Source organism: Sarcophilus harrisii, chromosome 6, assembly GCF_902635505.1.
Source record: "Sarcophilus harrisii chromosome 6, mSarHar1.11, whole genome shotgun sequence".
Classification (NCBI taxonomy): domain Eukaryota; kingdom Metazoa; phylum Chordata; class Mammalia; order Dasyuromorphia; family Dasyuridae; genus Sarcophilus; species Sarcophilus harrisii.
Window position 1 is genome coordinate 194402085 of NC_045431.1, and position 12594 is coordinate 194414678.

The 12594-nt window shown below is 39.0% G+C and overlaps 1 protein-coding gene across 15 annotated transcripts in view; it reads right to left on the reverse strand.

Moving 5' to 3' along the window:
• The window catches only part of PPFIBP2 (PPFIA binding protein 2), a 181574-nt gene that overhangs the window by 152756 nt on the left and 16224 nt on the right, over nt 1-12594 (reverse strand). The window contains exon 1 of one of the 15 annotated variants that reach the window (XM_031942172.1): nt 180-311. The exons of the other annotated variants lie outside the window; for them this stretch is intronic. The gene's annotated coding sequence lies outside the window, so the exon portion shown is untranslated. Of the gene's footprint in view, nt 1-179; nt 312-12594 lie in introns of those variants that run through there. 15 annotated transcript variants of the gene reach the window in all.

Consider the following 12594-nt stretch of genomic DNA (forward strand, 5'->3'; position numbering starts at 1 on the left):
GCCCACATAAACCCCTCCCACCAAACCACATTCGATTCTGAATGCCATTTCATGATTCAAAATAATGTTCCTGTTGACTTAGACTATGGCAGTAAGTACTCTGAATCAAGCCACCTTCTGTGGAGAAAACAATGCAAGATACAGGGTTTCTCCCCTAAAGACATACAAATAAAACTCACCTTTAGATATGATTTCCCCTTAGATTTCTAGAGGCTTTTTTTTTTTTCCCCTTTTCTTTTCAGCCTGGTTGTTAGATGGTCTCAGTACCAGGAACATCACCCTCACTTTTCAGATAAATGACAAGCTTCCTAAGAGCCACCACACCAAAGTCTGCGTAATAAGTAATTTCTGAGAGCCCAGCCCATCAGCGCAAGTAAAGGGAGAACAGCTTCCTTTAAGTCACAGGGTATTCAGAAAGCTTATGATGTGCAGTGGCCTGAATATCTTGGTTTATACTCATAGCAAGATGAAGGTGGTGCATTTTCTGGAAGTAGGAAAGGATTTGATTTTTTCAATTAAAAAAAAAAAGAAAAGTAGACAAATTGCTAATGATAAAAATTACTTTCTCTGGTTTAAAGTTCTCCAGTCATCTGTTTCGCTGATCAGCATGATGCTGTCCTATTATATACCAAGAGGCTGTATCAAGTGTGGTAGAAACAGCACTGGCCGGGTAGCCTGGGGCCCTTGGTGATTGTTCCAGCTTGGACACTTACCAGCTGTTTGATTTTGGGAAAGCATCCCCCTCCTTCCGGGCAAAGAAAATGTGGCCTAAGTCAAGGTCCAAGAGAATAAGCAGAATTCTTGCTGGGTCAAGCTAGTCATGGAAGGGAAAGTGACAGGGAACCTCAGAGACCAATTAGTTAAACCAATATTTAAATTAGAATTCATTCTACAATATCTGATTTGTCATCAAGAATAATTGACCAGGAATTTTGATTCAGATGTTTATTAGTTGTTACTCTTGGCAAGTCATTTCATCCAAGACAGCCTCAGTTTCCTCATGTATAAAATGAAGATAATAATAACTGCATAGTAGGTTATTGAGATCAGATGTCAATAAATATAAAATGTATTGAAAATCTAAAAAAAAAAAAGAATTCATTCTACAATAATAATTAACATTCAGATTCAGCTATGTCTAGCTCTGTGTTTGCCTCAATTTTCTTATCTGTAAAATGAGAAAAATAATAGCATATATCTCTCTGGGTGGCTGTGAGGATCAAATTAGATAATAATTATAAAGTATTTAGTCTGATGCATAGCAGGCACCCAGCTAGACATGGCTGAAGCTAAATGTCCAGGACTCTCTACACTTGTATCCACAATATACATGACTCATGGTCATCATTTATTTCATTTTGAGCTATATTGCAACTTAGCCATCATGGTCATCTTGCCTTCCTTAGCCCTCTAGGGAGGAATAACTCACTACATACAGAAACAATCTATTTCACTCTGTGTTAAGGAGCTTTTAGTTTTTATTAAATGAAATCCAGATTTGCCTTTGTGTAACTTCTACCCGTTGTTCCTAGTTCTAACTTATAGAAATAGGAAAACTTTATTTAATTTTCTCCCACTTTACAGTTCTTTGAATACTTGAAGATAGCTTGAACCAAGTTTTCTGTAGTTCAGAAGAATAAACGGGTCCCAAGAGCTAGAAAGGTGGTGAGAGAGAGAGTGGAGTTTATGGGGACCATTCCATAGCTAAGTACCCAGCATGGACTGAATTTGGGTAAACACACCACAAAAGGGAGGTATTGTGTCTCTCACTGTTTGGTGAAATGGTTCTAATAGGTCCAAGGCATGAAGATCATATTCATATTCTAATGTCCTCTTCTGCGACTTTTAACCTTGACAAGTTACCAGGGACCAGAAGAAACCTTATGACTTCCCTATGCAGTAGTTTCTGAACTATGTAATTTCTCTTACTCAATATCCAAGATTAGTGGCAATGGGTAAGGATTTGGTTCTTTTACCTGAATATGAATTGATCTGTCACAACAAAAGCCAAAGGGTCACGGGCTAGATAGATATAGACCTTGTTCTTCACAAGGCAGTCAGTCTCCCATTTACATGCAGGTCTGGTACCCTACAGTGTGCCAAGTTGGCCTAGATAGCCAATCAGTTTTCTAGGTGGTAACCCCATTAGTGCTGAAGTATATATATGAATACAATAAAAATTAGGACTGGAAATTGAAGCAGATTTCAGACTTGGCTTAAATTACAAGGACATTTGGGGCTAGAGGAATAAATTGTACTATTGGAATAGAATTAATTTCATTTTGAGCAATATGGCAATCTAGTCATCTTGGTAGTAGGTGTAGCAATAAGGTTTGTGTGCTCTGTCAGCTCACTGGTGATATAACATGGAAAGGTAACTTTTTACCTAGCGTGCTATGAGTAATGCAGTCCACAAACGAGAAATGAAATGATCACAGATGGGGAAGAGAGAAAAACCTGCTACAAAGGAGAGAAAGAAGGGAGAGAGTTGAACACTGCTTGAACCACTTTCATGCTTGATTGGATCCACTTTCCCTACTCTCATTGGATTTAGCTCATAGAGGGGATAAAATCCACACTTAGGTATAGAAATCTATCTTACCCTATAGGGAAGTAGGAGAGGGGGAACAAAGAATTAGAGAGGGGTGATAGAAGGGAAGGAGGATTGAAGGAGGCAGTCATCAGAAGCAGAACTGTGAAATGGGAACTGGGGTCCCCTTCCAGAATTGATATGAAAAGGAAAACTGTGGAACTAATTGAACTTACTTCAGAACAAGTAGGCAGCCTTGGGGACCTTAGGGAAGAAGCAAGTCATCTTGGTCAGGCTCTCTACCAAGATGGGGATAGATTTCTGTCAACAAAGTTTAGCATTATTACTTTCCCAGGATGGAGAAGTCTGCAAGAGTTGAAAAAGCCTTCCCCCAGCTGACTTTGACTTACAGAGACACTGTGTCCCCTCTGTGGTTACCAAAGGTCCTGAAAGATCATCTGCCAAGTTTTAAATGGATCCTTGTGGATGGCTACCAGGTTATTGGGACAAAGGGCAGGAGGGCAGGAGGTAATGAAGACATGAGGAAAGCTGCTAAAGCCTATTGGGTATCAATCTTCCTGGATCTAGGTATCTTATGCTGGCTGCTGAGGAGAGTCATATTTAGTAAATACAATCCAGATTAAATAGCTGTGAAATTTATAGTCTCAGAGAGCTTAAACTGAACACACTCATATTTGTTTCCAGAGAGGGCAAATTTGATGGCTTTCCATCATCTCTCAATTGATCCAACACATTGAGAATTAATGTCAGGGAGTTTCTTTACCATTCAGAGTTCTCCAATGCTGGAGCTCACAATGAGGAAATGGGAAAAGCTGATTACTTGGAGCCTTAATTTCCCCACTATGAGGGAATGGGAAAGGCAGCCTACTTGTAATTGGGACACTGCATTTCCTAATTCTATAACCTCACTGCTCTGCCCTTTAGAATTCCAGCACTCTTCAAGATTCGAGGACCACTTCCTCCCTACACAAAATTTTCCCCAGTTGTCAGTATTCTCTCTTCTATCATATTATTGTGGTTATTATTATTAATTACTTGACCAGAGATTTCATCCTTTTAGGGTGAGGAACTCTCTCTACCAAAGCAATCCAGCACCTGACCTACAACTTACAGTCTTGGAGAATTGTTGAAGGCACTGAGAAGCTTAAATGCCTCTCCCAGGGCCACTCCGCCAATAGCCATGACAGGTGAGACTTGAACTCTGGTCTTCTTGATCCCCAAATCATCTCTATTAATCTAGTACAAGGCCTTCTCTTATTCCCCAAATTGTTCCATGTTGTCTCCTCCACCAAATTACTTTGTAGGGACTGTTAATTTCATTTTTGTCTTTATCCCCAGAGTATCAAAGAAGACCAAGTACACAGAAAGGGCTTATGAATTGCTGGCTAACTGGCGGATTCCTAATGACCAGCTTTGGAGTTCAGCATCCTTCCCTTATGGTAGGTACCTACTGACCTGTGGCCCTGGAGACTTCCCTCTCTTCTCAATGTCCCACTTCAATGCATTTTAATGAACACTTATAATATGCAAAACATGCCATGTATTAGGGCTAAAAAAAGTAATTGTAGCTCTTCTGGCTTAGAATGACATTTCCCCAGCTCTGTGAAGATCTGATTCTGGTGCAGGCTCTGGCTGGACAGCTGTTTTACCAGGATGATATGCTGGCAAATTTTTTTTTTTTTATTTTTTGATTTTCAATGGCAAATGTTTTGAAAGGAAATCCAAATATTCTTGCTATTCACCCTAGACCTATCTCCCTCTGACACCCAGGCAATGTTCGGTTTATGGCAAATCCACCACTTAGACTTGAAGAAGTCTCTGATTATCAGGATTCTCCCTTTAAAGAGTCCCCATGATTCCTCCACAAAGGACTTTTAATTCAATTCAACAAACTTGTCTTAAAGGCCTATTATGTGTCAAGCCCTATGTTAGGTCCTGGGAATATACATATCAAAAAAAAAAAAAAAAAAAAAAAAAAAAAAAAAAGAAGATAATACCTATTCTCAGAAAGCTTATAATCTACCAGGGAAGATGGGATATAAAACCATACATATGCATAATCCAAGTGATAATATATGATGCCATGGGAAGTTTGGAATCAGAGGACCTTATTTAAATCCTATTTACCATGCAATTTACCATCTGTGTGGCTTTGAACAAATAATTTAACCTTTCTGTGCCTCGGTTTCCTCAACTATAAAATGAGAATGATGGACTAGAAGAGAGAGTCTCTGAGGTCTTTATATCTAGTATATTTTGGTGGCTGTATCTAGTTTCCTAAGGTAAGAGTATAATTAAGCCAAAAGAAATATATAGACAATGTAGACCAGGAAATTCTGAGGGAGAGAAAAGTTTTAGCTGGTACTGGTTTTTACCTTTTTTTGCATCCCCAGTGATTAGCATAGTGCCAGGAATACAGCAAGTGCTCAATAAATACTAGTTGAATCACTCACTGAGGGGGATCAGGGAAGACTATACTGAACATGTCCTACCTGAACTGAGCCGTGAGAGAAGAAAGAGATTTGAACTGGTGATAATGAAGAGGATGCATTTCAGTTATCAGGGGAAAAGGTACTAAATTGTTCAAATGCCCAAAGTCAGCAGGTTGGGATTGAGGAGGACTAAATAGTCTAGTTCTGAAAGGGAGAAGACTTAAGACTGGATAGGGTTAGAACCAGACTCTGTGTGTGTATGTGCTTGTGAATCTCAAATGAGTGACCTTTCAGGAGTTTGTAATTCATCCTGTAGAAGGTAGAGTAGCCCTGAATGTTTTTAAGCAAGTGTAAAGATGACTTTGGAGTATATGTGTGAAGGAAAGATCAGAAGTTATTGCACCTATTCCAATAGCCCAGATGAGTAGCCACAAAGATCTAAAGTAAAGAGATAGCAATGTGAGCGGAGAGGAGGGCACAGATATGAGATGTTAGGAAAACAAAACCTGAATATATTGACCATTTTGGCTGAACTACTTTCCCATCCTTTAAAAAAAATTGCATTTTTTGTTAGAAAGGATTGCTCATTGGTTGGAGAATATACTGAGAATTACAGGTTTTTTTTTTTTTAATTTTTTTTTAATTGAAATAAATTTATCCTTCATTTAAGGCTGCTGGGTGGCACAGTGGATAGAGTGCTGGGCCTGGAGTCAGGAAAACTCATCTTCCTGAATTTAAATCTAGCCTTGGATACTGGGTATCCCTGAACAAGTCATTTAAGACTGCTTGCCTCAGTTTCCCGATCTGTAAAATGATCTCAAGAATGAAATGACAAACCACTCTAGCATTTTTACCAAGAAGACACCAAGAGGAGTCACGGATAGTCAAATACTCCTGATGATGTCCCAACAAAAACAATCTTTATTGAATTGACGTTATTTGATGAAAACAGTAATTTTTAAAAGGGTAAAAAGAAAATAGGATAAATAGAATTTGGCATCTGATTGAATCGTAGAAAGGGATGAGGGAGGGGTAAATCAAAGATGATAGGCTTAAAGACTGAGGTGTAAAATGTGTAAAACACTTTACAAATATTATTTTCTTTGCCTCTCACAATTGTCCTGTGAAGCAGGTACTTTAATGATCATCCCCATTTCACAGATGAAGAAACTGAGACACAAAGCAATTAAATGACTCAAAGCTATTAAGTTTCAGAGACTCTTTCTGGATAGTTCATTTGAATATCAAGCCCTTCATAAATCATTTCATTCACCAGCGATCCAGGGTCACAGTATGAAAGATCCTGATTTACTGAACCATAGAACCAGTCCCTTTGGTTAATGATTGCTCTTAAGGTGGTAGATTCTTTACTGGGTGAATCATCTGAAACATCCCACAATTCTAGGAAGAGCACATCAAACCCAATTACTAGTGAGTAGTCACCTAATAAGGAGGGCGTTGCCACATGAAACAAGGGACCCTGTTTGTGCATAGTCAAATTGTGCCTCCTGGGGGCAGGAGAGTGGAAATGGCTTCAGCTGGACCATCCACCCAGACACATCAGCAGACTGGATGGAACATTTCTAGCAGGTACTCAACTGGCTGCTAGATGGGGCTATCAGCCAGGTGTTCTCTTTCAATGAGGGAGGTACTTCCCTGTCCTCAAGATCCAATGCAGCTGCAATTCTGTGTTTGGACAGTTGCCACCTACCCCAAGAGCCAGTTCTCCCAAAACAGGGGGAGGAAGATTCCCTGCCAGTGCTTTAAGATTGTACTGTGTTCATCCCAGGATGGGGAAGAGGTACCATTGACTGAATTCAAAGGGTTCCATGACCTAAATTTTAGAGCTGATGAGGAAAAGCTGTGATAGGAGTTCTCTGCTGAAGAAATGACTAAAAAGAAATAAATAGAGGCAACAAGACATTGAGTTGAGGACCTAGTAGGAGAAGGTAATAATATCTGGATCCAAAGCAGAAGTCTTTCTTAGAGTACCCACTTTTACATTCAGCTGTCCTGACTAGTCAGCTAGCTGCAGTTGGACAGCTCCCACCATACCAGGAAGGGCATTATTCTTTTGGGAAGGGCCACCATTTGGTTCATGGAATCATAGAATTGTAAGGGATCTCTGAGGTCACCTAGCCCAACTCCTCATTTTACAAAAGAGGAAACCAAGGTCCAAAGAGGCTTGAACAGTGTTACTCCCCTGCTAAATAAACTCCAGTGGCTCCCTATAACTTTTAGGTATGAATTTACAAAATTCTCTGGCACTTCACAATGCTGTTCTAACTAGCCTTTCTTTTATTATATTCCTTTATTATACATCACAATCTTGCACTCTAAGGTTGAGCCAAACTTGCCTTTTTGTTGTTCCTCACATACATAATAATCCATATCTCTAACTTCTGTACTTTTGCATAGGCTTATTTCTCATGACTAGAATTTCTGTCCATTATTTCCTTCAAAGCTCAGCTTAGTGTCCACCTCCTACATGAAGCATTTCTGGACACCCCTCCCTCACTCCTGGAAAAAAAAATATTACTCAGTATTCATTTGGTATATATTTATAAGTGTACATGTGGCTATCTCAAACAAAATGAAAACTTTCTGAGGTCAGGGACTGTCTCCTTTTTTTGCCTCATAAACACAGTGCCTAGCAGAGTTCTTGGCACATAGTAGCTCTTGGCTACTTGGCACATAGTAAACTCTTTGCTAGTCTAAGGTGATAGAAGTAGTAAGTGGCAGAGGCTAGTATCAAACCTAGAGCATCTGACTTAACAGCCTGAAGCCTTTTTATTGTCCTACAATAGTGGGCAAGAATGATGACAATACTAGCAGATCACATTAGTATGACATTTTAAAGTTGATTAAGTTGCTTTGCTCACAACCACCCTTGGCTCTAAAAAAGAAGGTATGAGAAGGTATCTCCTTCCATTTTTTTTTTAAAGAAATAGTTAAGACTAAGGGTGCCAAACACTGCATTTAATTCCATATATTTTTAATATTTTGCTTGTTTTACTGAACTTTTCCCTTTCTCCTCTTTTAATTTTATAAGGGATAGTTGGAATAGTTCTCTGAGTGGGGAAGTAAGAAGGGCTATATTGGTAGGTATAGGTGAAAATAAAGGTATGAATAAAAATTATTATAAAGAAAGGGGAATCAAAGAAAAAGATCTGAGAAGCAATATCAATAACATGTTTTGTGTCAAAACAAGCCCTCCCATCATTTTAATAGTACTATTATGGCTATCATTTTATGGAATAAATATAAAATTTGTATTTTACCAGTTGATATATTTTATATACATAATCATGTAGCACTTTATGGTTTACAAAGTGATATATAAATATTACTTGCAACATTATTGTCCTTGCAACAATTCGGGGAGGTAGTTGCAATTACTCATTATTATTTCCTCATTTCACAGATGAGCAAAATTAGAGATTAAATGACCTGACCAGAATTCCATAGCTACAAAGTGTTGGTGACCCTTTTTGAACTAGAAGTTAGGCCTTCCAATACTCTAGCCACTGTACTATCTAGCTATATTAATAAATTAAAAAAAAAAAAAAGCTGCATCTCAAAGAGGTAAAGTGGCTTGCCCAAAGCAAGCCCCATCCAATAAGTACTAAGGCTTTCCTCACTCCAAATCTGCTCCAAACCACGCAGCTTCTTCAGGGAATTAATCAAAAAATTGGAAAAGCAAAGCAGATTAACAAGCTCACACTGCTCAGACCAATTTGTGAATAGATAAGAAGCCTGTTCAGTTCATCTACCAAGATGTATTTCTTAGGTGCTGCAAAAACATAAAAGAGTTAGCAGAATTGAGTAGAGATTAGGTTGAGAGGTAAATGGAAATTTGCCCAGTTATTTGAAAAATCCCAAACTGTTAGCTGACACAAAAGTCCATTTCTCTGATACTAGAGTTCTTCCCATGACTCTCTTGGCTATGAATCATGAAGCTCTATGCTTTGGGAAGGATACAAATTATAAAGAACCTAAAAGGCAAGTGGAAAAGCCATTGTGGGTGCAAGCAAGCTACGGCTGGTTACCAACAATGACGTGTGTGAGAGCTGGCATGAAAAGCACAATCTCTCACAGACATGGAAGAATGGACCAGTTGGGAGTCGAGCCAGTCATGTAGTCAGAATTAATGAATGATAGCTAATGGGCAATTCAAATGGTATATTCATTTCCTCAAGATATTAAAAGAATGAGTCAGTCCTTTAGATCAATGAGCAGAATCTCTTTGAGGAGTTATGGAAATACACAGGATGAGTATTATACAGGATGAAAAAAGTATAGATAAGTTGTAGTCTTCAAGTGACAATATCCACCAAAGTTTTTAGGCAGAATATGATAAGAGCATTGAAACATTCAATAATAAAGGAAGTAAATTTGGATTTGGGGGAGAAGTGGGGATCAATTACTTTCTAGGGGAGAAGTTAGGAAGCACTCCAAGGAGGAAAACAAAGTCTCAAAAACCAATATGCTCTGAGTCTAGGGCTTTTTAAACTTTTCTCACTCATGATCTTGTTTTGCCCAATCAATTTTTACATGATCCCAGACATAAAGGCATATGAATCAAATCTTTACTTGAAAATAAATCACAATTCTTGACCCCGCCCCCCACATTCAGTTATGCAGCCCCATGTGGGGCTGCAACGCACAGTTTAAGAAGCTATCTAGTCAATATGTCTCATTCATTCATTTCCTTCTGCCCTCCCTCCTTCCTCCTCCCTTCCTTCCACAAGCATTGAGCATGTACAATATGCTTGGGTTTCTGTGTAGGTGAAAAAATGCTAACTAAGAGTTTTGGTTCCATGGGAAAGACACCTACTTACCTTCTCTGAGTCAGTCATAAAAGTGGGCAATCTTGCTTATTACCTTCCTTGCCTAACTTGTCTTGCAGATTCACTGGATTAGAAAAGAAAGGAAAATACTTGGGAAAAGCTTAAGTCTTCTTAGATGTTTTTAAAATGAGCTCAAATAGTACAGTGGAAAGAACTCTTTTGGGAAAGAGAAGAAATGGCTTTACGTCTTAACTCTAGCACTTAATAACTATGTATGACTGCATGTAAGTCACAACTTCCCAGATCCTTAGTTTTCTCATTTGTAAATTGGGAACAATCTGTAGTGATCCTAGGAAGCCCTTGATTTAGTAGAAAAAGTGGTGGGTTTGGAAGTAGAAGAGTTAAGTTTGAATTTCAGCTCTGCTATTTACCTGTATGACCTTGTATAAATCATTAGTGATTAAGGTAGGTATAGCTGAGTGATCCTGGGCAAGTCACTTAATCCCATTTGCCCGAGTTTCCTCCCTAACAAAATAAGGAAATGGAAAACCACTCTGCTAGGTTACAAAGAGAACTACCAACGAGGTCATTAAAAGTTGGGCACAACGGAAAAATGACTAAATATCTTTCTGACTCCAGACCAGGCACTCTCTTCCACTGCACCGCATAGCAGTTTGTAATTTATGATTATAGAGTTAAATACTGCATGTTTAAGTCAAACCTTCCTCAAAGTGATAGTTTCCCATTCCTGGCCTCTAGGCAAATTATCATCTAAAAGACATGGTCAATTTAAGTAATGAAACCTAGTCAGGGGGCCAGGGAGATACACTTTTTTAATCATATAGGAGAATGCAGGGAGGCTGAAAGTTTCAAGGCCATGTGCTTTTGAAAGCAGTTTTGAGAAGAAAGCATTTTGAGTCCAGGAAGCTTAGTTCTAGTTAAGAACTTATGGCAAATCTGCCTCCAGGAAAAAAAAAAAACAATAATACTATGGAGAGGTTGAATATAAATCAATTCATACTATAGTCACTTTTGTTTTTCTTCTTTCTCACAGGTTTTTCCCTTTGGTTCTGATTTTTCTCTCCCAACATGAGTCATAAAGAAATGTATATTTTAAAAAAAGTAAATATATATGTAAAACCAAGAAAAAAACCAAAATAATTTAAAAAAGCCACAAACTTAAGATAATAGGTGATTCTGCCCAAACTAGTTGGGGTCAATGACCTGACCAAATTAAATCACTATGCCTGTTTAATAGGCTAACTGAATATTAAACAACATACCCCATAGGAGGAGTTTTCTGCCATTTTTAAACATGGGATGTATGATGACAGAGGGGGAACATGTTTATACATATTTGGGGGTAAACATGAAATTGGACATATCCGAAAGATTCTGACTCGAAAGGAATGGACCAATCTGTTCTCTGAAGGGAGGGACTACACCAAATTAACAAGTTAAAAACTTCTCTCAATTCTGTGCTCTGGGATCCCTCTTCCAGAAGAGAAGTGGGGCTCCCTTCTGGTCAGAAATGTTATGATTGATTCCTTAAGATTCTTCTTTAATAAATTTCCCTTGATATCTAATTTTCTGTGTCAATAGTGTATTTCTAACACCATCCACCTTGATTCCTGCAGTACTGACTAAGAACCTTCCCTCCTTTTGATTAGAAGACACTGTATATTCCCAGTCTTCCTCTCTTTATGGCTCTTCCCTCTATTTCTTTCAAGTGGTAACTTAGTATTCTTCTGGAGACACTGGTCACTCTCTCCTTGGTCAGTTCATTCATTTACCCTAGCGAGTCTAAAATCTCTAAGTCCAACTTTCAGTTCCTTCTTGAGCTAAATGTTTCCAACAACTTTCAAAATATTTCCACCTGGATTTTATATCAATTCGTCCAATTCCTCATGGGTTTTGGTTTTTTTAAATTCAAAAAGAGGAAAGACTCTTAAGTTTCTTCTTTGTTCCAATATTCTCTTATTCCATGGCAAACCAGATTCATCCCTTTGCTCTGAAACATATTCCTCCTGAAGTTTCAGGTACAACCTTTCAGCAAGCAAATCAGCCTAACTAACGCATCTGGGTACCCAGAGGGAGGTACAAGAGAAAGCATGTGCCAGACCAGTGGAACAACTCTACTTATTGTTTCCATTTGGACGCTGTTGGATTCAGTCACGCCTCTAACCCAAGAGTTTTTAAGAATGGTGGTGTCTCCTAAGCCATCATATCTGTTTCCTGTCCAGCACCTCCAACCACCATGGAGAGAGGAAATGATTGGGAAGAAGCTCACCTCCCTCCTCGCCACCAACTATAGACCAGCCACCACTAATAGGGATATAGACACAATAATCCTGGAAGTACCAATGCTCTTAGACAGCTTCAAGTCTAACCCTTATATTTGGGAAGGTAGCATCTGTGGAAAGGAGCCATCCATATCAACTGCCAACCAACTGCCACCCACAGGACAGGAAATCCAGACAAGCTAAAGCAGTGAGGCCTGAGGGAGAGACAGGAAGCAGCATGTACCAAGAAATCCAAATCCGCACCATTATCTCCAGTGCCATTTCCCCTCAGACTCTTATTGACATGGCCCAGCACCATTAACCCAAGAGCCTTGGGCATAACGATGCATCTAGCCCATGTCCCCTGAGAGGCAGCCCTTGTAGAGATGCAGCCGACCACTGTTTCTGCAGGTGCTACAGCCTTAAACAACCCCCAAAAGAATGTTCTTGCCATCATGATCTTTGGCACTGTCAGATGATTTAACATCAGAAACTTTTAAGATTTCGATTGGTGTAAATAACATTAAGTGGTATAACCA